Below are 26,204 nucleotides of genomic sequence, written 5' to 3' on the forward strand. Positions count from 1 at the left end.
GAGCAGCTCAATTCTGGAATGAGTCAAGGTCTATGCTATGCTTGCATATGTATATGTATCATAAAATGAGAGAAATTTTTCTATAACTCACCAGCCAAAAATGAAGCAGACACTAAAAGCTACATTTATTCTGTTCACTTAAGTACTAAATTTCAGAGCACAATTTATATTCCAGAAGCTGCTTACAGAAAAACATTTGCAATCATATGCTGGACACCACTAAAAACATCAGAAAAAAAAAATTAAAATTATCCAAACCTGTGTCTCAAAATACACCTCAGATCACAAAATTTGAGAAATGGGACACAAATCACTATGAAATCCAATCTCTTCATCTTAGAGGTGACTAAGAGCCACCACAGAAATTTAAGAGAAACCTAAGTCTCAAATGAGAAAAAGATGGTTTTAAGACTAGTCAGTTAAGTGTCTCCTGGTTTGGCTCAGGTCTGATCTCAGTCATGAAATCCATTAAGCAGACTCCAATCTCAGCAGGGAGTCTGCCTGAGAGTCTCTCCTTCCCCCTGCCCTTCCTACTTCTGTCCCCCCCCCCAACTCAAATAAATAAAGCTTTAAAAAAAAAAAGAGTAAAGTAAAAACAATAAAGAAAAGTGAAAGAGTAATAGTCGAAGAGATAATGTAGTATAATGTCTGGCTTATAAAGAAATGGGAAGAAAAATAGAAAACTTGTCAATATAGGAAAAACAAAGAAACAATTTATGAGACTTAAGGATAAAGATACATATGCACACTGAGTTCAAGCAAAGAAAATGTACTTTTGAAATTACTAACAGTGCATTCTTTAGCAAGAAACAAAATTTCAGTGATAATAAAATTTTTGCCAAATCTGGGGCTAAAAATCTCCCAAGAAACTCTGTCCTCTGTCATAGCAACTGTCCTGTAAGTAAAGCCTATGCAGAAAACAAAGGTGATCGTGCCAAGAATATCTGCACTTTTACCTCGGCCGTGTGCATCCATTCTCATGGGAGAGAGAACACAAAAATGACAGGACGTCCTCATGGCCTGTCAGTTAACAAGACCACACAAGCCCCATCTCTAGCAGTTTCGTGTGCCTGCCACCTGTTAGCCCGCTCCAGAGAGAGCCCCCCGAACTGTGCTCCAGCAAAGAACTGGGAAAGCCTTTGTTGTTCCCTAACTACGGAAGCTACCAGAGTTGACTCTAACACAACGCTTCAAGGCAAAACTTCCCCCAGGATGGATAAATCGGCCCAGATTGGGACTTTCGCTAAGCCCTCCTCTAGCTAAGAAAAGGCGGGAGAACCCCAGGCGAAGCACAAATGTCACCTACTAGTCCCAGGAAGATATAGGGGTCGAAGGTGATGGAAGTAGGGGGACGGGACCTAGGACCCCAGAAAGACAGGCTCAGTTTCGCAGTGGAGGAGGGGAAGCACAATGAGCAGGTGGGCCGTCCTGCTTCGGCAAAGAACGGCGAGATACCAGGGAGGTGCTAGCAGGAGAGCCGGGCGAAAGCGAGAGGCAGTGGTAAGGGAAGCGCTGACGCAAAAAGCAAGAAACCCGGGCTTGTAACCGGCGGATGAAGATGGGGAGGCAGCCAGGCGAGAGGTGCGCGGGGATCGGCAAGGCTAAGGCGAGGTGAATGAGGCGAGGCCGGCGAGGGAAAGGGCTGAAGTAAGGGAAGCACTGCAGGGACAAGGGACAGGCAGAGCGAACGCCCACCCACAGGGACCAAGACAGAACTTTTGACCCGTCCCCCTACAGGCTGCATTCGACCGGCCGCATTCAGACCCTGTCTCGGCGGAGACTCACTTTAAGGCTGCAGAGGCCCCAAAGCAGGACATGGGTACTGGTCCAGACTCACAGCAGAACCAAGCGGATGGAGGAAACCGCGGCGTTAGCGTGACCCGGATGCGCATCCCTAGGAACCGGAAGTCAGAGGCCAGAGTCACCGCACAATCCACACCTCGTTCCACCAGCAGCCTCTGGGCGCATGTGTCAGGCCTCAAGGGGCGGGGCGAGGGCGGATCTAGACCCCTCCCAACTCCACCCTCCCGAGAGCCCCGCCCCTGGTTACGGCTCGAGGGGAGCCTGGAATTGGGTAGTGCGGAGGGGTGGTGCTTGGTTGCCAGCGGGCAGTGGTGTTGTGGCGCAGCTGAAGCACAAGCAGCCCGGATAAAGAATATTTTAGCATTCATATTTTTAGCATTCATGGCTTTTTTTTTTTTTTTAGACTCGTGTAAAGCCTGCCTTCCCAAAGCGATCGTGAGAAGAAATGCCGATGTATGTGACAGATTTAGAAAAACTGTGGGAGGAAGAATGGGTGAGAAATTCTGGAAGACACTGGTAGGGAGGCGAGTCCAGGGTGGTGTTTCAATCCCCAATATTAGCTTATTTCTAAAATTGTATTACTCTTACAATGACTTCTATTTCGTGCCCATTATTTTATGTCAGAAACAGTATTAATGCTTCGCTAACTTTAAATTACTGCCCAAATATGGGCAAGGAGCCAGACTGAATTCAGGTATTGCAAGGGCTTGAGATTTATTCTATTTGAGGGCCCTGTTTTAAAAAAAAAATCCAAAATTACAAATACAATATGAGGTATAAAAATGAATCTTTGGGGTGAGAAAAGAAATCACAAATTAGAAATTTTAAAAACTTAACAAGTACCACAAAATTCAGAAAAATTACCCACTATTTTTAAACTGCTTGATACACCTCTAAAATACTTTTTTTCTTTTAGTCTCCATTCCCGATGTAGAGCCCAGTGTGGGGCTTGAACTCTCCACATTGAAATCAAGACCTGAGCTAGGATCAGGAGTTGGATGCTCAACTGACTGAGCCTCTAAATTACTTTTTCTTCTAAGTTTTTGGCTATATATTCTTTGATCACCTCCTCCTATGACAACAATTTATTAAGTAATGTCATTTACTAGGATCCTTGACTCCTCTCTTGCACCCCCACATCAAATTCATCAGAGAGATCTTCAGAATCTGCCATCAAAATTTGTTCAGAACCTGACCAGTCACTGCCTCTCTTGGTAAAAGACACAATGTGTGACTGCTCTTTTTTTATACCCTACTTTTCCATGATCTATTAACCCTGCAGCAAGCTTCTGTTAAAACTTTAAGCAGAGGGGTGCCTGGGTGATTTAGTGGGCTAAAGCCTCTGCCTTAGGCGCAGGTCATGATCCCAGGGTCCTGGAATCGAGCTCCACATCAGACTCTTTGCTCAGCAGGGAGCCTGCTTCTCTTCCTCTCTCTCTCTGCCTGCCTCTCTGTCTACTTGTGATCTCTGTCAAATAAATAAATAAAAATCTTAAAAAAAAAAACCCACAAAACTTTAAGCAGACCATGTCCCTTCTCCAGTGGACTCCTCTTTTCTTTTCTTTTTTTAAGATCTTAATTATTATTATTATTTTTTTTTTGAGATAGAAAGAGCAATGGAGAAAACACGAGCAGGGGGCAGAAGGAGAAGAAGCTGACTCCCCACGGAGCAAAGAGCCCAGTGCAGGACTTGATCCCAGGACCCTGAGATCATGACACAAGCCGAAGGCAGATACTTAATGGACTGAACCACTCAGACGCTCCTGGACTACTATTTTCAAGTGGGGGAAAAAAAAAGTCTTTAAACTGGTCTAGAACCCCTCAACATGTGACACCTCCCTACTCCCCCAAAGTACTACTAACCTCATCTTCTACTCCGCATTGCCCCTCCCCCATCTCAAGGCGTATTGGTCTTCCTGCTCCTCCTCAAACCTGCACATAAACTCAGGCCCTTCATGCTTGTTGATCTCTCTGCCTGGAATGCTCTTCCCCCAGATAACTGATCATTCACCCTGTCACCTCCTTACATTTTTGTTCACATGTTACCCTCTTCATGAGAACTTCCCTGCCACTGTGTTTAAAACTAAGGCACCACCACCCTCCCTGCACCTCCTAGCCCAATTCCTCACTTATTTTTTCTCAAATAACATTATCCTATCCAACAATTTGCTGGTCAGTTTGGTTAAATGTCTTTCTCCCACATATACACACCCAAAATGTAAGCTCCAGGAGGGCACTGGTGTCTGTGTTTTGTTCACAGATGTATTTCGGCACCGAAACAGAGCCAAGCACTTTGTAGGTGCCCAATAAATGTTTGTTGACTGAAAAGATAAATTGCCCATTTACTTTGCTTTTGCTCATGTGAAACCATGCAAGCTGAGCCACCAGTTCCACTGGGGGGAGCCCATGAGTAACCAATGTGCTATTTCCCAGAACAGTTTTTCCTAAACCGTATGCACGTACAGAATTCTAGAACGGGGCCACAGAAAAGCATACAAATTCCTCCCGAGAGCAAAGAATGTTGTATCTTCTAACAGTAAAAACCCTCCAATATCTTCACAGTCCCTTAAGAATAAAATCTAAGCTCTAATCTATGGTCAACAAAGCACTTCTTGACCTGTTCTCCCTCTCAGATGTCATGCCTAGCCTCCCTTCCCCTGACACAGTTCCAGCCATCCTGTCCTTTCTTCCTGTACAAACCAAGCTTTCTTACCTCAGAGCCTAAGCACATACTGTTCCTGCTCTTCTCCAAACCTTCCAATGACTAATTCTTTCTGCTACTCTCAATTAAATTCAGCCCTGAAGACTTCCCACAGGCCTTCCCTGACCTCCTGTCTGCTGTCTAAAGTAGTTCCTGCATCCCCTTCCCATACCTTTTCCTCAGAGTCCCTACTAGTATCTGAAATTACCTTGTTTAATGTCTGTCACTAGAAAGAAAGCGCCACAGGTGTCTGTTCTTTTTTAAAGATTTTACTTATTCATTTGACAGAGAGTGCGAACAATCAGAGGGAGCGGCAGGCAGAGGGGAGGAAAACAGGTTTCCCACAGAGCAGACAGCCTTGATCTCTGGGATCATGAACCAAGCTTAAGTCAGACCCCCCAACAACTAAGCCACCCAGGCACCCTTATATGGGTCTTTATCTCCCTTGTTCACTGCGGAATTTTCAGTACTAGAAGAGTGATTGGCATATAGTAGATGCTCGATAAGTAAAATAAATAATTACTAATATTTATTGAAGCTTTGCTCTGTCACTTACTGTACATAGTAAATATATGTGTTCATATTTCTCTTTCAATCATCCCAACAAACTTGGGAAGTGTTATGATTATCTCCATCTTACAGATGAGAAAACTGAGGCAAAGATAGGTTAAGGAGGGGCTCCTAAGGTGGCTCAGTTGTTTGGGGAGTCTGCCTTTGGCTTGGGTCATGATCCCCGGGTCCTGGGATCAGGCTTTGTTCAGGCTCCCTGCTCAGTGGGGAGTCTGCTACTCCCTCTCCTTCTGCCCCTCCCACCCCTTCGCTCTTGTATGCTCTCTCTCTTTTAAATAAATAAACAAAAATTAAAAAAAAAAAAAAGATAGGTTAAGGAACTTGCTCAAGACCACACAACTGGCAAGTAGCAAACCTAGGACTTGAACCCTGGTCTGTGTGACTTCAGAGACACAGGATTGGTGTCTCAAACTACAGGAAGAGTTTATGTAGCCATGTATGAATTCATTTTACTTACTAGTTTCTGTTCTCTGATTTCATGAATCTTTACTTGCTGTCAGTCAATAGAAGTCGAAATGTTTATTGTTTGTTTGTTTGTTTGTTTGTTTTCCTGACCTACTGCACTAATCTTGGGGACAGAGCTAAAGAAATATGCAAAAAAATATGGTTTTATTTGAGTTGGGTGTAAGTAGATGTTTGTTACATTATTTTCTGTAGATTTGAAATATTTCAAATACTTCATTCAAAATTTAAGAAATGCTATTAAAGAATTAATTAAAGAACAAAGGCTATTAAAATAGCCTAAAATTGGGACATCTCGGTGGCTCAGTCAGTAAAGGGTCTGCCTTTGGCTCCGGTCATGATCCCAGAGTTCTGGGATTGAGCCCCACATTGGGGTCCCCCAGGCAGGGAGTCTACTTCTCCCTGTGCCCCTCCCCCTGCTCGTGCTCACTCACTCTCTCTCAAGTAAATAAATAAAATCTTTTTTAAAAACTATGAAATAGCTAAATATATTACAGCCAGGTCTTTTTTTTTAAAGCTTATTTATTTATTTTTAAGTAATCTCTACACCCAGTGTGGGGTTCAAACACATGAGAGTTGCATGCCAGCCAGGTGCCCCTATAGCCGGTTCTTTCTAAACAAATACAGATGCAAATCAAAACACAAGCCTAATCACACTGAAAGTGTCTAAAAATAAGATCTGTAAGTTCTACATCTCCATTTTTAAAAAACAATGAATGTATGATCAGTGTTTTGTTAACAGTTTTCAATTAAAACTCTCCTCACTGATATATCTGAAGCACAATGGTCTGGGTTTTGTTTCTGTTTGCTTCTCTGTTGTGTTTAAGACAATATCTTATTATACACATGACAGTTGAACCTCTAAAAGCAATCTATAGTTAGTGGGATAAGAAAGGATTACTGTATGACCCAGCATTCCCATTTCTGAGTGTATATCCAAAAGAATTGAAAACAGAGTCTCAAAGGGATATTTGCATGGCCATTTTCATAACAGCATTAGTCACAATAGCAAAGAAGTGGAAGTACCCCAAGTGTTCATCAGCAGATGAATGGATAAACAAGATGTGATATATATGTATAACAACACTACGGAGCCTTGAAAAGGAAATCCTGTCATATGTTACAATAGGGATGAATCTTGGGTGGGTGCGTGGCTCAGGCGGTCAAGTGTGTGCCTTCAGCTCAGATCATGATCCCAGGGTCCTGGGATTGGGTCTGCCTCGGGGTCCTTACTCAGCGGGAAGCCAGCTTCTCTCTCTGTCCCTCCCCTCATGTCATGTGCCACATGCATGGGCAAGTTCGCTTTCTCTTTATCTCTCTCTCTCTCTCACACAAAAATAGATAAAAATATTTTAAAAACAAAACAAAACAAAAAACAATAGGGATGGAACTTAAGGACATTACGCTAAGTGAAATAAGCCATTCACAAAAGGACAAATACTATATGATTCCATCTATGTGAAGTATCTAAAGTTGTTAAATTCGTTAATATGGAAAGTAGACTAGTGGTAACCAGGCACTAGAGGGAGGAGATGGGGGAATTGTTCAGTATATGCTAAACTGAAAACTTAAAATGGTTAAGATGGTAAATTTTATGCTATGTGTTTCTTGCCACAATACTATATTTTCTAAAGAGCAATATAATATAGAACTACCATATGATCCGGCAATCACACTACTAGGTATTTATCCAAAAAATACAAAAATACTAATGCAAGGAGATACAAACACCCCAATGTTTACAGCAGCAGTAGCTATGATAACCAAATTATGGAAATAGACCATGTGTCCATAGATTGATGCATGTGTAAGTAAGATGTTACACACACACACATGTGCGCGCGTGTGCATGAATATTATTCATCCATGTTAAAGAATGAAATTTTGCCATTTACAGTAACATGGATGGAGCTAGAGAGTATTCTGCTGACACAGGAACATGTCCATCATAGCCTATTGGTCAAAGCAGACATAGAGGACATGCAGATAGACCCAGACATTGTCAGAGTAACTTTATTGCCTTTTCTGTAGGCCACCTGATATTCACCAGAAGAGCTCCTGGGGAAACCTTCATTTTGATGTGCAGGGACCTATTTATTTAGCAGCTACTTTGTAATATACTAGGCTCTGAGAACACAGCAGAAAACAAATCAGACTGAACTCCTGCCCTTGTGGAACTCACATTCCAACCAATCTGTGGTCAGAAATGTTGTGTGTTTCACATGTTCAGCTGGGGCTCAATATCCATTCCCACTTCTCTCTAGTGAGCCTTCCTATACTGCGGAGGTGGGAGGGTTAAAGATGGCACCGCTCAGGCTCCCTGATCACGAGGGCTCTGGATGAAAGCTAGGTATTGCCGATTAGAGGCACTTGGGTCCTATTTACAAGAGAAATGAGAAAGAGGCCATTTTCCTGTACTTAGCTGTTTCTACTGGTCAGTAGGATCATCACTAGAGATGTGGAGGTTTTCTGTGGCAGTATCTCAGTTTCTATCTCCAGCTCCATGAGTCAGAAAGGTAGTTGTTAACAACAGAGACCAGGAAGGCAGTTCCCCATTCTTAGCTTTCCGACTCTTGGACCTTAGTTACAGAGGTATGTTCTTGAGATCAGTAATTCCCCAGTTGGCCTCCAGGCTCTCTTCTTCAGATTTTCCAATAGTTTCCTAAACATCTATTTTCCTAAAGTAATTCTCTCTGCTTTAGACACCTAGAATGATTTCTTTCCTGTGGGGAACACTGAGAAGGGATAACATTAAAATTGAAAATGCTCAGTACCCACTATCTTTGCCTTCTAGGTAAATCCTTCCATATTTGCCTAATGACTATATTAGAGTCCCTCACATGGATATCTGAGCACCTGGATGTCCTTGCCTTTAACATCCCCCCACATGCCAGACAGCCTGGAGTTCCAGACAGTTCTACAGCTTTCCAGGATCTGAGTGAACGTGACCAGTCCTGGGAATCACTGGAAGCTTAGAAGACTCAGTTGCTGCAGTGAAGCGTCCCAGGGCACCATTTCAGCAGGAACTCTTCAGAGGAAGGGTCCCTCCTCTGCTGGGTGCCTCCCCTGCTCTCACAGCAGTGTGCTTTCCAGCTATAGAATGGGAATAAGAGGGGCGCCTGGGTGGCTCAATGGGTTAAAGCCTCTGCCTTTCATGATTCCAGGGTCCTGGGATCAAGCCCTGTGTCAGGCTCTCTGCTCGACGGGGAGCCTGCTTCCCTTCCTCTCTCTCTGCCTGCCTCTCTGCCTGCTTGTGATCTCTGTCTGTCAAAATAAATAAGTAACATCTTTTAAAAAAATAAAAATAAAATGGGAATAAGAATACTTTTCCTGATTCAAGGAGCTTTGTAGACTATACAGGACTACCTAGATGTAAGATGCTACATATTATCTGGACCAGTGTTTCTTCAACTATGGAAGTCTCCAAGACATTAGACAAGAGTGGAAAAGTGAAATACTGAATTAGTATTATTTTAAGATAATTAAGAATTATCTTAAAATAATACTAATTCAGTATTTCACTTTTCCACTCTTGTCCTCCCAAAAGTATGGTGCAGTTTCCCATGTTATTGCTCTGATGGCTAAGGAATATGTATTTATATATGTGTTTTACTTTAAAATTTTCTGTTTTAATTTGTACAAGAGCAAATATTCATAGCTATAACCCATTTAAACAAAAGCTTTTGGGGTTCACAATAATTTTTAAGAGTGTTAAGGGATCCTAAGATCAAAACATTTAAGAACTGCTGACTTAGGCCCTTGTGACACCCATTCTTGTACTATCTACAACAGCCCCCACTTTAACCACTTCTGGGTGCCTGTCTCCCACTCATGGTCATATCCCTGCCATGTCCAACACTCTTACCAGGATGCCTTTCTATTTTAATTAACACACTTAAGATAGTATCTTCTCGCACAGATGTCCAATAGCAGCTGTCTTGGCACAGCCTTGAAACTCCACATAATTGTGAGTGGGCAACAAGAGACCCAGAGACCAGCTCCTTCCCTTACTGGTACTGGATCATCCTTTCTGGCTGGATTCATCTAGAGTGCCTGGTTTATGCCCTGCTTTCACTGTATTTAACATCAGTGTGACCCACTTTGACCTCCTATTCCCACTCTGGGTTCCCCTCCTTTCAGGTGACCCCTTGCTATGGGAATCCTGGCCAGTTGCCCATAACCAAGCTGAGTCATCCCCAACCCTTATCCCTGTCCAATTCCAGCCTTCCCGTTCCCTTATTCTAGGCTAGAGATGGGTCAACCTGAAGCCTCTTGGAAGTTTCCTGCCAACCAGAGAATAGATTAATATTTGCTTTTAATTGTGTCTGTGTCCTCCCCTAAGAATGCTGTTATCTGTGCATTTGCATTCCATTAGATTTAAAAGTAAACCATAAACAGTTAATTCTTGCTGGTAAGGATGATAGAGGCTATTCATTTCTATGTTATACATGTCAGGCAAGTTTGCTGGGGTTGTTTTGTTTCTGTTTGTTTCTTTCTTCCTAAAGTGAGAATGTGTAGAGATTAAGAACGAGGCCTCTTTAGAGAGATTGTGTCTCTTCTCCCAGAATTTGCTGGCTCTCCCACTGATAGTTATATGATGACACCACACAGGTCAAAAAACCTCTCAGTACCTCTTATTTCTCACCTATAAAATGGAGATTTTAAAAAACACTTATTGAAGAAGAAGGAGGAAGAGGAGGGGAAAAAGTCCTTATCTCACAGAGCTGTATGAGAATTAAAAATATGTAAAGTGCTTGTAATTATTCAGATACATACTTATATAAATGATTAAAAATCAGAAAAGAGGGCGTCTGGGTGGCTCAGTGGATTAAGCCGCTGCCTTCGGCTCAGGTCATGATCTCAGTGTCCTGGGATCGAGCCCCGCATCGGGCCCTCTGCTCAGCAGGGAGCCTGCTTCCCCCTCTGTCTCTGCTTGCCTCTCTGCCTACTTGTGATCTCTCTCTGTCAAATAAAATAAATAAAATCTTTTAAAAAAATCAGAAAAGAATGGAGACATAGAAGCTATGCTATGAAACTTTCATGAGTTTAGAAATGCGGGAAAAAATTGTAATATACCCTAAAATACTGATCTTTATAAGGAAACTCGAGAAGGTGAGAAGCCATTAATCCAAGTGCTTTGGAGAATGCTAGGTCCTGGGTTATCCATTCTCCTTTGTTCAGAAAGATAAGAAGGGGTGGTGCCTGGGTATCACAGGTTTGTGCTCAGGTCCTGATCTCAGAGCCATGGTGGGATCAAGCCGAGCATTGGGCTTCTTGCTGAGCATGGAGCCTGCCTGGGATTCTCTCTCTTCCTTGCCCTCTGCCCCTCATGCCTTGCTCATGCTCTCGCTCTGTCTCTCAAAAAAAAAGAAAAGAAAACAGTGGTTACTCACTTAAAGCTGTAAACTATGTTTGTTATAGAAGGTTAATTTTATTCCAGCTTAGAGAAAATTTTTCTTTAAAAAAAAAAAATATTTGGGGTGCCTGGGTGGCTCAGTGGGGTAAGCCTCTGCCTTCGGCTCAGGTCATGATCTCAGGGTCCTGAGATGGAGCCGCACATCCGGCTCTCTTCTCAGTGGGGAGCCTGCTTTCCCCTTCTCTCTCTGCTTGCCTCTCTGTCTACTTGTGATCTCCCTTTTAAAATTTATTTATTTATTTATTTGAGAGAGAGAGTGCTTCAGGAAGGATTAGAGGGGGAGGGAGAGGAAGGGCAAAAGAATCCCAAGCAGACTCCACACTGAGCAGGGAGCAGCTCGATCCCACAACCTTGCCACCATGACCTGAGCTGAAACCAAGAGTCAGATGTTCCCCCAACTAAGCCACTCAAGCTCCCCCTAGTTTAGTGATAAATTAAGCCACTAATTATGACCTTGCTGAGTTAGATCTAATTAACTTGACCAGTAGAGAAGTCTGGGCAGAGGTGTCTGTGTGACTTAGTTGGTTAAGCATCCCATTCTTCATTTCAGCTCAGGTCATGATCTCAGGATCAAGAGATCAAGTCCTGCATTGGGCTACTTATTCAGCAAGGAGTCTGCTTGAGATTCTCTCGTTCCCTCTCTGCCACCCCGACCCCCGCTGCTGCTTCCACATGTGCTCTCTGTCTTTCTAAAATAAATAAATAAATTCTTTTTTAAAAAAGTCTGGGCAGGGGCGCCTGGGTGGCTCAGTGGGTTAAGCCTCTGCCTTCAGCTCAGGTCATGATCTCAGGGTTCTGGGATCGAGCCCCGCATCGGGCTCTCTGCTCGGCGGGGAGCCTGCTTCCTCCTCTCTCTCTGCCTCCCTCTCTGCCTACTTGTGATTTCTGTCAAATAAATAAATAAAATCTTTTAAAAAAATAAATAAAAAGTCTGGGCAGTTTCTCTTAAATTTAGTAATACATCCAACTACGTGCCTTTTTGTGAAAAAAGTTTTAAGAAAATAAATATAATACTCTAATAGATTAAAATTAGTTTATGTGCTGTCAAGGCAAACATAGTGACAGATTAATTTTAAAAAGCAATGCAGAGGGACGCCTGGGTGGGACAGTCAGGCATCGAACTCTTGGTTTCCACTAAGGTCATGTTCCTGGGGTCATGAGAGTGAGGCCTTCCCCGGGAAGCAGAGTTGGCTTCAGATTCACTCTCCCTCTCCCTCTGTCCTTCCCTCCACCCCCTGACTCTCTCTCCCTCTAAAATAAATAAATAAATCTTTAAAAATAAATACAAAATAAAAAACAACATAGAGAATAAAATTCTGTTACATGCTACAACAAGGGTGAACCTGGAAAACATTACACCAACTGAAATAACCCACACATGAAAGGACAAATATTGTATGATCCCACTTGATGAATTACCTAGAATAGGCAAATTCACAGAGACAGAAAGTAGAATAGAGGTTATTAGAAGTTGGGGGAAGGGGAAATAGGGAGTTACTGTATATTAATACAGAGTTTCTATTTGGGATGTTGAAAAACTTCTGAAAATAGATAGTTCTGATGGTTGTATGACACCACCAGCATATGTAGCACCACCGACTTGTACACTTAAAAATGGCTAAAACGGAGGGGCCTGGGTGGCTCAGTCAGTTAAGCATCCAACTCAAGGTCTCATTCAGCTCAGGTCTTGATCTTCACATCCAGTGTGGAGCCTGCATTAAAATAAATAAATAAAATAAAGTTTTAAAAGGGGAATCTGGGTGGCTGGCTCAGTCCGTTAAGCATCTGTCTTCAGCTCAGGTTGTGATCCCGGAGTCGTGGGATGGAGCCCCACCTCGGGCTCCCCGTTGAGCAGGGAGTCTGCTTCTCCCTCTCCCACTGTGGGCTCTCTCTCTCTCTCCCTCCCTCTCAAATAAAAATAAAATCTTAAAGAATGTTAAAAAAGGTAAAATTTAAAAAGAAAAAAGGCTAAGACCGTAAATTTTATGTTATGTATCTTTTACCACGATAAAAAAAAAATGTCCCCCCCAAAAGCAATGCAAAGGAAACAAAACAATGTAAAATTTTTCATAAGACAAATAGTCTGGACTCTTCAAAATGTTGATGTCATGAAAAATCTGAAATTGTAGAGGAAGTGCTCTAGATTAAAAGAGAAAAAAGAGGAGGGCCACCTGGGTGGCTCAGTCAGTTAAACGTCTGCCTTTGGCTCAGATGATGATCCCAGGGTTCTGGGATTGAGTCCTGCACCAGGCTTGTTGCTCAGCAGGGAGCCTGCTTCTCCCTTTGTCCACTGCTCCCCCTGTCTGTACTCACTTGCTCTCTCTCTGGTGCTCTCTCTCTCTTTCTGACAAATAAATAAACAAGATATTGAAAAAGAGAGAGAGAGAATAAAGAGGGACACCTTGGTGGCTCAGTTAAGCATCCTACTCTTGGGTTCAGCTCAGGTCATGACCTCAAGGTCTTGAGATTAAACCCAAATTGGGCTCAGGCTCAGAGGGGAGTCTGCTTGGGAGTCCCTCTCTCCCTCTCCCTCTGCCTGCTCCCCCTGCCCCTGCTCTCTCTCTCTCTCAAATAATAAATAAATCTTAAAAAGAAAGGAAGAAAAAAAAATAAAGAGACCCAAAACCAGGTGCAATGAGTGAACTTTGATTTGATCTTTAACTTAAAAAAAAAAAAAACTATAAAATGCCTTCTTCTATCAGTTAAGGAAATTTGAACATGAACTTTCTGTAAGATATTATAGAATATTTCTTAACTTTTTAAGGTGTGGTAATGGTATCACGTTTATGTAGGAAATCAGTGTTATCCTCAGGAGATACAGGAAGTATTTAAAGGGTAAAGGGCCATAATGTTTGCACTTGTCAAATAGTTCCCCAAATTTAAAAATTCAGAGCAAAATTAAAGCAAATGTAGAAGATGTTAGGATTGTTGAATTTAGATGGACATAAGAGTGTTCATTGTTTTATACTTTCAACAATTCTGTGTATTTGAGAACGCTTGAAAAATTCTTAACCTCGTTATTTCAAGACAGAGAGAACAGTAAAGGTAGACGACACATGTTCTCCCAGCATACACACCCCTTTCCTAGTAACAGCATCTCTACCTACCTTCTGAGTATTACTCTCCCCCAGGGTATGCTCCCTTACTATGAATTTCAATCAAGGTACCCTTTCCTTCCCTGAACAGGGGGGCTAGGTACACAACACAACTCAGGTCAATCAAACAGTCTCATGGAAGAATTTAACCTTGGGTAGATCAACATAAGGGACATCAGATAGTTCCTGGAGAAACTGCTCATCACTTCCTACTACCTAGATCCCTGGAGCTACCTTGCATCTTTTCACCAAGGCTTGATTGTCAGTCTTCTCTTCATTGAGCTATTCCATAGCTTCCCAATAACATATTGTTGTTGTTGTTGTTGTTGTCATTAAGACCAGAATTAGTCACTGATGTTTTTAACCAATGAACCACAGCTGATCCAATGTTTTGTCTACAAGAGACATATGGGGTGCCTAGAGCATTCAGTCGGAAGAACATGTGATTCTTGATCTCAGGGTTGTGAGTTTGAGACTCATGTTGGGTGTAGAGATCACTTAAAATTATTTTTTTTAAAAAAAGAAAAATGGTATAGAGAAAATTCCTAGCATAAAAAATCTCTTGCTTTTATATGACAGTTAAAAATCTTCCAGGCAAGGGATGCCTGGGTGGCTCAGTAGGTTGGGCATCTGCCTTTAGCTCAAGTCCTGATCTCAGGGTCCTGGGTTTGAGCCCCACATTGGGCTCCCTACTCAGCAGAGAGTCTGCTTCTCCCTCGCTCTCTGAGCCTCTTCCCTGCTTGTGTTCTCTCTCTCTCTCTGTCTCAAAACAAAACAAAACAAAACAAAACAAAACAAAACAAAAACTTCCAGGCAAGAGACAAATCACGATTGTGAAATGAGCTGTGCACCATAAAACCAATGAAAAGCTTTTAGAGAGTGAACAAAGGAAAAAGGCATTAAATTTATTCCCTCATCGAACTACAGTCTCACCTACCAAAGTAGGATTGAGAGTGAAAATAAGTGGAAAGTAGAAAAAGCCTCACCTGCTCCATGGAGGATGGGATCTCACAGTAATATGGCTGCCGTTTACCAGGATCCCAGGCACTGGGTTAGTCCTTAATACCCATCACCTCACTGAATTCTCCCAGTTACCCAATTATCATTTACTGTTTGACTCTATATACTCTGGTTATCCCCACTTCACAGAAAACTGATGTTTAAGATTGTTAAATCACTAAGCTAAAGTCCCTGAACGAAGAGGGGGCAGGGTCCCAACACAGGTGTGAGACTCCAGCGCTCTGGGGCAGAAGCACCTGGAGGGCCAGCGAGCTCCAGCTTCCTGGTCCAGCTTCATAGCAGCATCCCTGAGGCCCAAGTCCCCACCCATCAAATTCCTGAGCCAATCTGGAGAGAAGTCAACGGATACTGATAGACTCTTGCTTCTCTCCACTCACTCTGGTCCCAAGAGCTTCTTCCACAGTGCTTAGCTGCTGGCTGCCAAGAGTCTCCTGAGTCCTCTCGGCTGCCCCAGAGCACCAGATCTGGGGGCACCCTAGCCACCCCGATGCTACACCCTCTCAAGTTATGGCACTTGCTAACCCCCACTCTGCCATGTTAACTTCATTCACAAGAACTAGATTTCTACCACCCCAGTTCTCCTGGAAGTAGTAAAGCCCAATGGTTAAAAGCAATGGCTTTGGAGCCAGACACATCTAGAGTCAAGTCCTGCATCACTACTGACTCCCTGTGTATAAATTTCTTCATCTTCAGGCTCCCAACTTAAAGTAGGAATGCTAACCCTACCTTTTTAGTAGATTTGTGAGATTATTATGCACTAACTCTAGAAAGCGTTCTGGTCCTTTGTAAGAACTTGCTAAATAGTGCTTGTTATTTTCACGGCTTTCATCATGCCTCTCAATCCCAATTTTCTAGATTGGGGCTTAGATCTCCTGCCTTCTCTCATCATTTTTTTTTTTTCCTCTCTCTAGAAACAAATCCCAGTCTAGGATGGCTCTCAGCGCACTGGTGGGTCTTCTTCCTTTAGACATATTTTCCAGAAACAAGACTTTAGCCTATCTGAAGTTTTCATTTATGAAAGTTATTTCCAGGTGGAAGTTTGTTGCAATGCTCACCAATTTTCATCTAGAACTTTAGGGTAGGTGATGTACCGCCTCAGAGAACCAGTAAAGGATGGGGCGTGGGACAAGGTCATGGGCTCTCAAGTCAGCTGGGCCTGGACCTGCATGCTCACTGCTTCTCACCTCTGATCTTCAGTTTCTTTAGCTATACAATGGGAATCTTGCTTTTCACCTGAAGAAATGCAGTGGGAATTCCATGAGATAATGGCGGGAAAGCCCAGGTTCCCGACACAGAGTGGGCATGGGTGGTGTCAGTTTCCTTCCCTCTGGGAAACCAACACCATCTTGAAATATGGCCTTGCTTCCCAACAGGGAGTTTCTACCCCTGAGGAAAGAGCAAAGCGCTCCCTGTCCTGTTGATCCTTCTACCTTCTTTTTAGTTATTCCCTCTTTTAGTTCTCCAAACTTTTTCCATTCTGAAGTTAGGAGGGGCAGGGAGCAAACAAGGCAGAGAGTCTCTCTCTGGAGTTTAGTCAGCTCCACTGAAGTGGCCCTGCTCAGATGCCTCTTGGTCAGAGGCCAGATTTGCTACTTTAGAAAAACACATCCGTTCTGGACACCACTACCCCAAAGGAAAACTCTTAGAAATGTCAAAAGCAGTAGTCAAGATGATTAAAAGAGTTCAAGAACAGGGCCCTTGGATTAAGGAAGTGAAGGCAAGATGGGAAGGTTAGGCTGCTAAGAAACAATTTTCAAAGAAACGGAGCCAAATAAAATTAAAAAAAAAAAAAATGCTAGTGAGTCTACGCTGTAGATAGAGAGCCAAGTGAGGGACAGTGAAAGTGTCTTGGCAGATCCATTGAGACAGAGGCCAGAAGTCATGAGACTTCTTTAAGAAAAAGAATACAAAACTATTAATATAAAACTACCTGGGCCTTTCCTGGGCTTTGGAAGGGTTTTTTTTTGTTTTGTTTTTTAAGATTTTATTTATTTATTTGACAGACAGAGATCTGTAAGCAGATCCCTGTAGGCAGAGAGGCAGATAGAGAGAGGGAGAGGAGGAATCAGGCTCCCTGCTGAGCAGAGAGCCCAATGTGGGGCTCGATCCCAGGACCCTGAGATCATGACCTGAGCTGAAGGCAGAGGCTTTAACCCACTGAGCCACCAGGTGCCCCAGCTTTGGGAGGGTTCTGAGCAGGTGAGGTGCTCTTGAAACTTAAGATCTGGTGATTCCACAGTATATTCGCCACTAATCAAGCAAACAGATGGCTACCAGAAGGGATGGATGAAATAGGTGACAGGGACTAAGAGGACACTTAGTGTCCACTGAGTAATGTATAGGGCTGTTGAATCACTACGTTGTACATGTGTAACAACACTATATGAACTATACCGGAATTAAATTTTTTAAAACTGCCTCTCCTCAAGGCTGTGGCAAGTGAGCTGGTAACAGGTGTGGGAAATGGACACAAAGCTCCCCTGTTCTGCAGACTTGGCCTGGAAATAACCTCCCTCCCTTCTTCCCCAAACTGATGCTTTCTTAGCTTGCTGATTGCAATGCAAGCCTGCTCTCTTCTCAACATCCTCCTAGACACAGCCCTTCCTGTGACAGGCTGTCGGTGCCCCACACTCATGGTACACCTGTCACACGCTGTGCTTGTTTGTGCCACTCCCCTCGTGTGTGAGTTATCCGTTGCTGCATAACACATTTCCCCCAAATGTACTGGTTTAAAACCACACGCATTCCTCATCTCACAGTTTCTGTGGATCAAGCAGTCAGGCACAGTTTAGCTGAGTCCTTGGTCATCTTGAGGTGCAACTAGAAAAGTTCTGTTTCTTAGCCCACAGTACTGTTGGCAGGATTTGGTTCCTCACAGGCTGCTGGACTGAGGCCTCAGTTCCTCAAGAGCTGCTGGCCAGAGGCCTCCCTTGGTTCCTTGCCACATAGTCCTCTCCATCAAGCAAGTCCGGCAGCTGGCTTCATCAGAGCGAGCTCATGAGAAGGCTAAGAGAGCATGCTGGCACTCTCTGTGGACATCACAGTCTTTCTTAACCTAATCACAAAAGTGACATTCATTACTTTTGTCACATTTCATCCACTAGAAGCAACTCACTGGGTCCAGCCCATAACCACAGGCAGGAAATTATACGAACACAAACACCAGGAGGTGGGGAACATTTGGAACCCTGTGAGAAGCTGCCTACCACAATTGTCACTCCTTCCACTCCATCTGTTGTCCTGTCTGTCTCTGCCATTCCATCATGAGCTCCTTGAAGACAGGGACCTTATTTGACTCACCATTTAGTGCCACTTGGCACCTAACACCGTCTCTTTGGCTTCTTACATGAATGGATAATGAATAAATGAGTGGCTCGTTATTCACAGTAGCAGAAATAGAACCAAAGTCTCTTTTACTTAAGAGAGCATGCTATTTATGACCTTTTGATCTAGTCATTTCATTTCTAAGAAGTTAAGGAAATAATCAGGAATGTAATTACAAGGATAAGTTCAGAAGTTTACAAGTTAGTTTCAAGGATGTTCTCTGGAATTGTTTATAAGAGCAAATCTCCCCCTCAAAAAAAAAAAAAAAGGCAAAACAAAAATCCATAAACTACCTGACTGTCCAATTATTTTAAAAAAAACCTGTGTAAAGGCATTATGCTATAGTCATACAATGGACATTCTTCAGTCATTAAAATGAAAAGTGTTAAGTAATAGTACATGTCAGGGAAGGATGCTTACAATTACACATTAGTTTAATGTTGTACAATACTGCACATCATTTATTGTACATCCGGAAAGCAGATTGTTGCAAAGAAGTGTATGTATTTTATACCTTTACAAGGTAAATATGCACATAGAAAAGTCTGGAAGGATTTACTCAGTTTCAAATGACCATGAACTTATGAAGATAAACCAGTTTTAAACTGCTTCAACATCGGGGCACCTGGGTGGCTCAGTGGGTTAAAGCCTCTGTCTTCAGCTCACATCATGATCCCAGGGTCCTGAGATAGAGCCCTGCATCAGGCTCTCTGCTCAGCGGGGAGTCCGCTTCCTCTTCTCTCTCTGCCTGCCTCTCTGCCTCCTTGTGATCTCATTCTGTCAAATAAATAAACTGCTTCAACAAACAGGTGTTTTTGGTTTTGGTTTTTCCCATGTAACAGAAGGTCTGGAAGCAGGCAGCTTCTGGCGTTTTTCTCTCAGGCTCACTGTAGTTCTGACATTTCCCTTCATGCTTGCCCTGCCCTGGCAGTCATAAGATGGCTGCCCAGCTCCAGGCGGCACAACCACATTCAAAGCAGGAAGAACAAGTAAGGGGAGGCTCCAGTCGTGGCCAACTCTTTACTAGGAAACCAAGAGCTTTCCCAGAAGTCCCCCACTAGATTTCTATAACCCTCTCATTGGTTGAGTCACATGGACACTCCCAGCTTGGGAGGCTGGGGACACTAGAAACAGCAACTTCATGATTAGCTTAGAAAGTCATGATCCCCAAGTTACACAATCACCCAAACAAACTTGGAGGTAGGTCTGTTAGCAAAAGAGAGAGAAAGCATATTGGGTAGGTAACAGCCCCCTTTAGACAAGACATGGTCTTGCCCACCTTTGTCCTAGTCCCAGTCACCTTACTCCTAGTCTCCCACCCAGATGGCTTTGTTCAGTTCATCACCTGCTCTTCCCTGAAGAGCTTTCAACACTGGAATATAAGACTCCAGGCTAGAAAATGTGAAAAGAAAAATTGCTAGTGGTCTACCATTGTCCATGATTTCCTTCTTGTAGTAACAAAGTAACCCTCACCCCAAGATGTTGCCGGACAAGATCCAGGTAAGCTCTGGGAATCCCACTAGCAGAAACTTCCAGATTTTCTAGGACAAAATCATCCGGAGGGCTTGTTAAAACACAGATTACTAGGGCATCTGGTTGACTCAGTTGGAAGAGTGTGCAGCTCTGGATTTTGGGGTCATAAGCCTGAGCCCCACATTAGGTATACAGATTACAAAAAAAAAAAAAAAAAAAAAAAAAAAAAATCAATACACTTAGAACAAACCAAAACAAAACAATACAGATGATCGCCGGGGCCTACCAGAGAATTTCTAATTCAGTAGGTGTGGTATAGAGCCTGGAAATTTGTATTTCTGACAAGTTCCCAGAAGCTGATGCTGTTGGTCCAGGGACCACATATGAGAACCAGTGCTTTAGAGTAAACACATCAAATGACTCACCTCCAACTACCTTTCATCCCCACATGTCTCCCTCCACTCAAGCTTCCAAAACCCTGAGAAACTCTAGTTGACATAGGATTGAGTCACATCTGTGGTCAGGGAGGTAGAGGCCTGTGATTGGCAGCCCTGTGAGCATCACGTGGGGTGGATGGAAGTTCCCCAAAGGAAAGAATGGTGGACACACAAAAACAGATGTCCTCAAAGTGGTAATTGGCCAAGCTGAATACACAACTCCATCTGGAGTGAGATTTGCTGCAGCCACTCTCCTCTTGAGGCAGAAAGTTCCAGAAGAGAGAATTAAATAATAACGATAATAGTAATAATAATAATAATAGGAGGGAAAAGGTGGACTCCTGTGGACCATTATTTTTATTCAAACCTCATTCTATTTTCCTGCCTACAGAGGAGACTCCTAAAAAATAAAATAAAATAAAATAAAAAGAAGAGACTCCCGCCTCTGAGAGGCCAGTGATCAATTTCCCCCTGCCTTGGTGACTTCTTGGATCCCTGAGGGGGCCTAAGACTTTACAGTGAGGCCTATTTTGAGCGATTAGCAATCATCATGTATGTTGTAGTTTTTCTCAGGCCCAGAGGGACTGACACTAAAGATAGTTCCTAAAAAGCCTGAGCATCTCATTTTTGCATCATATTTCATATGTTTATAATGAATTTTCTCCTTCAGGAAAACTTCATAAAAGGAAAAAAAAAATCTTTTAACTTAAGTAACCAAGCCTACAGTTGTATAGTCTGGATTGTCATCTATCAAATTTCCTTTAAAATGAGGCCCACCTGACCTCCTAAACCAAGATGATGATTTCACAGAGCAACCTAAAATGTGTTAAAAACATCACAATAATATTTACAGAGCACTCAATAGATTATGCCATATTAATAGGATAAAGGTCAAAAATATGATTGTCTCAAATCAGGCTTACTCTGTTTTACTACTCTTTACTTTATTGCATTTCTTGAATAAATTGCAGGTTTGTGGCAACCCCATGTCAAGCAAGTCTGTCGACACCATTTTTTTACAACAACATTTGCTCATTCATGTCTCTGTGTCACATTCTGGTAATTCTCTCAATAGTTCAAACTTTGTCCTTTTTTATTATATTTGTAACATAAATAAATTATGACTTACTGAAAACTCAGATGATGGTTAGTGTCTTTTAACAACAAAATATTTTTTTTATTGAGGTCTGTACTTTTTTTAGACATAACGCTATTGCACACATAATAGATTACAGCATAGCATGAACATAACTGTAACATGCCCCGGGAAAACCCAAAATTCACTTGACTCACTTTATTGCGATATTTGCTTTATTGCAATGGTCTGGAACCAAAGCCACAGTATCTCCAAGGTATGCCTGTAGGTGCATAAAAAGTTTTTGACAGACTCCAACCCCCTTTCATGATAAAAGCCCTCAACAAAGTAAGAGTAGAAGGGAACCCTCTAGAAGGGGCATCTACAGAAAACCCACAGCTAACATCATACTTAATAGTCAACGACTAAGTGTTTGCCCTTAAGATCAGTTGTAAAGTGGCTGCTAGGAGCAGGGGGAGGAAGAAATAGGAAGTGACTACTAAGGGTACCGACTTTCTTTTGGGGATAATGAAAATGTTCCGAAATTAGACAGCAGCAATGGTTGCACAAGCTTGTGAGTGAATATCCTAAAAACCACTGAGTTGTATGCTTTAAAATGGTAAGTTTTGTGATATGTGAATTATTTCTCAAATAAAATTGTTATTAGCAATCTGTATTTACACAGGGACAACTAGTTACAGTAGCTAGAAGTTGGCGGCGGCCGGCGCAGGGGGGGGGGGGGGAGGTTTCCCACAGTTCCTGGAAGTTTGTTAGAGACAGGAGAATTACATCTTACAATATTCTCTTGAGCTTCCCTAAAACAGGTGGGAAAGGGACCCCAATGTAAGAATTTAATTTTGTTAGGGAGAAAAAACCCTGTAATATTTTATTTTTTGATTTTTTATTTATTTTTATTTTTTTTTATTTTCAGCATAACAGTATTCATCATTTTTGCACCACACCCAGTGCTCCATGCAATCCGTGCCCTCTCTAATACCCACCACCTGATTCCCCCAACCTCCCATGCCCCGAATATTTTTAAAAAGAGTTTATTTATTTATTAGACAGAAAAAGGTGGGGAGAGAGAGTGTGTGTGTGTGTGTGCACAAGCAGAGGGAACAGCAGAGGGAGGGGGGAAGCAGGCTCTCCACGGAGCAAGGAGCCCAATGTGGGGCTCGATCCCAGGACCCTGGGATCATGACCTAAGGCAGAGGCAGTGGCTTAGCCGACTGAGCCACCCAGGCGCCCCGAAACACTGTAATTTTCAAGTGTACTTGGTCCTTTGTTATGAAGGGCATGTTAATGAGTGTTCAGTGGGCCAGCTTCAGCCTGACCTTTAGCTTGGGGTCTGGTCCAGAGAAGAAAATCCTTTGAGTTATGGAGAGTGAGAGGTTTCGGAGTAGACTGCTGGGAACTGGAATGGTGCCAGGGAGAGACTGGAGGAGATAGGAGGGAGCTGATTCTCATAGAGGGATACAGCCAAAAAGAAATTCCTGTTGGCAGTAATGGCCCATGAAATTTTAGAACAGAGATGTCTTCTAGATCATTTCAAGTTGGTGCCCATATGATGGTGGACTTGTCCTGTTTCGCCCAAACCTCAGTGGAGTCTGTTGAGTGCTACTGACACTCAGATGCACGGGAGACTCAGGAATGTGTCCAGAAGTGTCTGAGAGGGGATGCGAGAAAAACACAGCACCAGAGGAACAAGAGTAACCGTGAGAAACGCCATTCCTTGGGCCACCCAGAGGTTGTCACCCCACAGCCACGCTATCCCTTGCCAATGTCACAGGAATTTGGGGGAGACGGCTGGAGACCAACTGAAGGTGGCTTGATCAGTGGAGCATGTCACTCTTTTGGTTTTTTTTTTTTTTAAGGTTTTATTTATTTATTTGAGAGACAGAGAGAAAGAGAGAGCACATAAGCAGGGGGAGGGACAGAAGGAGTGCGACAAGCAGACTCTCTGCTGAGCCAGGAGCCCAATGCAAGGCTTGATCCCAGGACCCTGAGACTGTGACCTGAGCCGAAGTCAGACACATAACTGGTTGATTCACTCAGGTGCCCCAGGAGCATGGCAGTTGATCTTGGGTCATATATTCGAGCCCCACGTTGTGGGCGAGAGTTTGCTTTTTTAAAAAAGTCACAGAACTAGGACATGACAGACCCTGGATTTAAATCTATGTCTTTTTAGTTCTAAAGGTCCATGGACTTATGGGACGCCCGGGTGACTCGGTCAATTGGGCGTCTGCCTTTGGCTTGGTGGTGATCCCGGGGTCCTGAGATTGAGCCCCACGTCAGGCTCCCTGCTCCGTGGGGAACTTTCTTCTTCCTCTCCCTCTACCTGCCGCTCCCCCTGCTTGTGCTTTCTGTCTCTCTGTCAAATAAATAAATAAAATCTTTAAAAAAATAAAACAAAAACAACAACAAAGTCCAGGCACTTAGCACTGCTAAGACTGCTAAGGGACTGCTCAGAGGCAGAGGAGTCAAGACAGAGAGGAGCTAAACTATTGTGAAGAAAAGATGCCCAGCAGGCACCATGGCAGAGCACTTAGCCCAACCAGGGAGCATGAATCAGGGAAACCTTTCTGGAGGAGGAGATAACTGTACTGAGTCTTGAAGGACTACTGGTGTTTGTCTAAAGAGTAAAGGAGAGAGACAAGAAAAGAGGTTGTCTGGATAGGCGAGGGAGATCCCAAAGGCCAGAGTTTCAGCTTTGGACCATCACTGTCTCCAGGAGGTGGGGGCTTCCTCTTCCTGCCTCCTCCCAGCTCTGCCCCATGCCATTGCACAATGACAAACCATCATCTTTCTGAAACACAGTTATCCCCATGGGAGTTTCCAGAAGCATTCTCACAGTGGTTGAGGCAGTAGCCTGCATTCTGCAACTACTCTCTATATGCCTATTGGTTATTCACTTCCCTCTTTGGGATGGGGGGATCCGTAAAATTATAGTTGGCAAGTTGACTGTGGTGTTGGATGTATGTATCCGTGACTATACTAGAAACAACGAACTGTACATTTGAAGCAGGTGAAATGGATGGTATGTGAATTAGATCTCAACAAAGCTATTTTTTAAAAAACCTATAGTGGGCTAGGTTATGGAGCAAGTTGCTGAATGACTGCCATCAAGCCTTTGCTAGTTTGTAGCCAGGTAACCCTGGTACTTTGTTCTGCTTTATCTCTCTGAGCCTCATTTTCCTTGGTGTGTGAAGGGACTTATATCCTTATCTTGTTTAGGTCATTAAGGAACAGGTGCAGCATGGTGTTGGAGTATTTGGTTAGAATTCTGGCTCTGTCACCACAGTCTTTCTGTGCCTCTGCTTCCCCATCTGTTCAATGGGGATAAGAGGACCTGGTTCATAACATTGTTGGGAAGATTGGATGGATACCTACCCAGTTCTTGGAACTGTGCCTGGCACATTGTTCAATAGCTCAATAAAAATAGTAGTTCATTGATTATATCCATTTCATATCTTGTATTCTATTTGGGATCTTCTCTATGAGGTTAAAATGCCTACCCAAACCTAGTACTGGACTCCCTGAGAACTGAGGATTCCCCACACCTGAGTCCTGATCAACACTTTTTTGGGCTGGTCAGCCAGTCCAGGCTCCTCTTCTCTGAAAATGCCTTTTCCATACATGTGGGCTTCCCAGCCAAGACCAAATGGACAGGGGCAGACACTTCACCTGAACCAAAACATCTTCTTTTTCCTGGACATTTGGAATTAGGACCCTGGTATGTGTTAGCAGGTGGTGCTGGAGTTGAGAGGTGACATAGTTTCAGGCTAGGATAGCCATTTTGTGCCACATGAATGGGTGTGCCAAGAAGACAGGAAGGAGCCAAGGGATAGAGCCACAAAGAATTATAAGAAATTGTTAGCCTCAGAGGGAGGAGAGAGTGGTTCTGTCTTGAACCGTGGTGCATTTCCATTCTGTCATTTAACAAATTTATTGAGCATCTACTATGTTCCATGCCCATTGATACGGCAGTGAACAAGAGGGGCATGTTCCTGCCCTTGGGTATGATGGAGAACCACTGAAAAGTTTTGAGCAGAGAAACACAATATCACCACATCTTTAAAAGACTGGGGTGCCTAGGTGGCTCGGTCAGTTGGGCATCCAACTTTTGGTGTCGGCTCAGCTCATGATCTCATGGGTCATGGGATCAGGCCCCACATCTGGCTCCAAGCTAGGTGGGGAGTCTGCTTGAAAATTCTCTCCCTCTCCTCCTGCCCCTCCCCCATGCTCACTCATGCTCTCTCTCAAATAAATAAATAAATCTTCTTTAAAAAGATTATTTATTTTAGAAAGAGAGCGTGCATGCATACAAAAGTGTGCCAGCATGGGAAGGGGAATGGGGAGGAAGATGGAGAGAGAATCTTAAGCCGACTCCACACTGAACATGGCCCCATGCGGGGGTGGATCTTACCACCCTGAGATCATGACCTCAACCAAAATCACGAGTTGGATGTCCAACCCCCTGACCCACCCAGGCACCCCAAAAAATAAGTCCTCAAAAAAAAAAATCACTCTGGCTGCTGTGTGAGGAACAGGTTTGTGGGGAACCAGGGGAAAATCTGAGAAAATGTCGCAACGATCCAGCCAAGAGATGGTGATGGCTCAGAGGAGGGCAGTGCAGAGGGAGTGGTGAGCGAGTGTGTGGAGTCTGGGTCCATTTTGAAGTTTCTAGTTCCTGGTTCTAGTTCCTCATGAGACCTGTCTACTTCCTGTCTGTGAGCTCATCCAGACTCCCCCCCCCCCTTTCCCTTCTCCAGCGTGTTTTTCTTGCTTAGGCTCGTGTGCGCAATGTTTTTTGTTTTTTGTTTTTTGT

General features: G+C 43.4%; 2 protein-coding genes and 1 long non-coding RNA gene across 6 annotated transcripts in view; 1 reads left to right on the forward strand and 2 right to left on the reverse strand.

Moving 5' to 3' along the window:
- EYA3 (EYA transcriptional coactivator and phosphatase 3) overlaps positions 1–1,995 on the reverse strand; it is a 108,366-nt gene extending 106,371 nt beyond the window's left edge. Inside the window, exon 1 of one of the 2 annotated variants that reach the window (XM_082684819.1) lies at positions 1,786–1,995. The gene's annotated coding sequence lies outside the window, so the exon portion shown is untranslated. The remainder of the gene's footprint in view (positions 1–1,785) is intronic. The other variant, XM_082684818.1, reaches the window with a different exon arrangement.
- WASF2 (WASP family member 2) overlaps positions 1–26,204 on the reverse strand; it is a 937,387-nt gene that overhangs the window by 468,597 nt on the left and 442,586 nt on the right. The window lies entirely within an intron of this gene.
- Positions 2,085–3,995, forward strand: LOC309843378. Its single transcript, XR_014300106.1, has 3 exons — positions 2,085–2,256; positions 2,720–3,017; positions 3,412–3,995. It is a non-coding gene; the product is annotated as an uncharacterized lncRNA (long non-coding RNA).

This window comes from Mustela nivalis, assembly GCF_964662115.1.
Source record: "Mustela nivalis genome assembly, chromosome: 10".
Classification (NCBI taxonomy): domain Eukaryota; kingdom Metazoa; phylum Chordata; class Mammalia; order Carnivora; family Mustelidae; genus Mustela; species Mustela nivalis.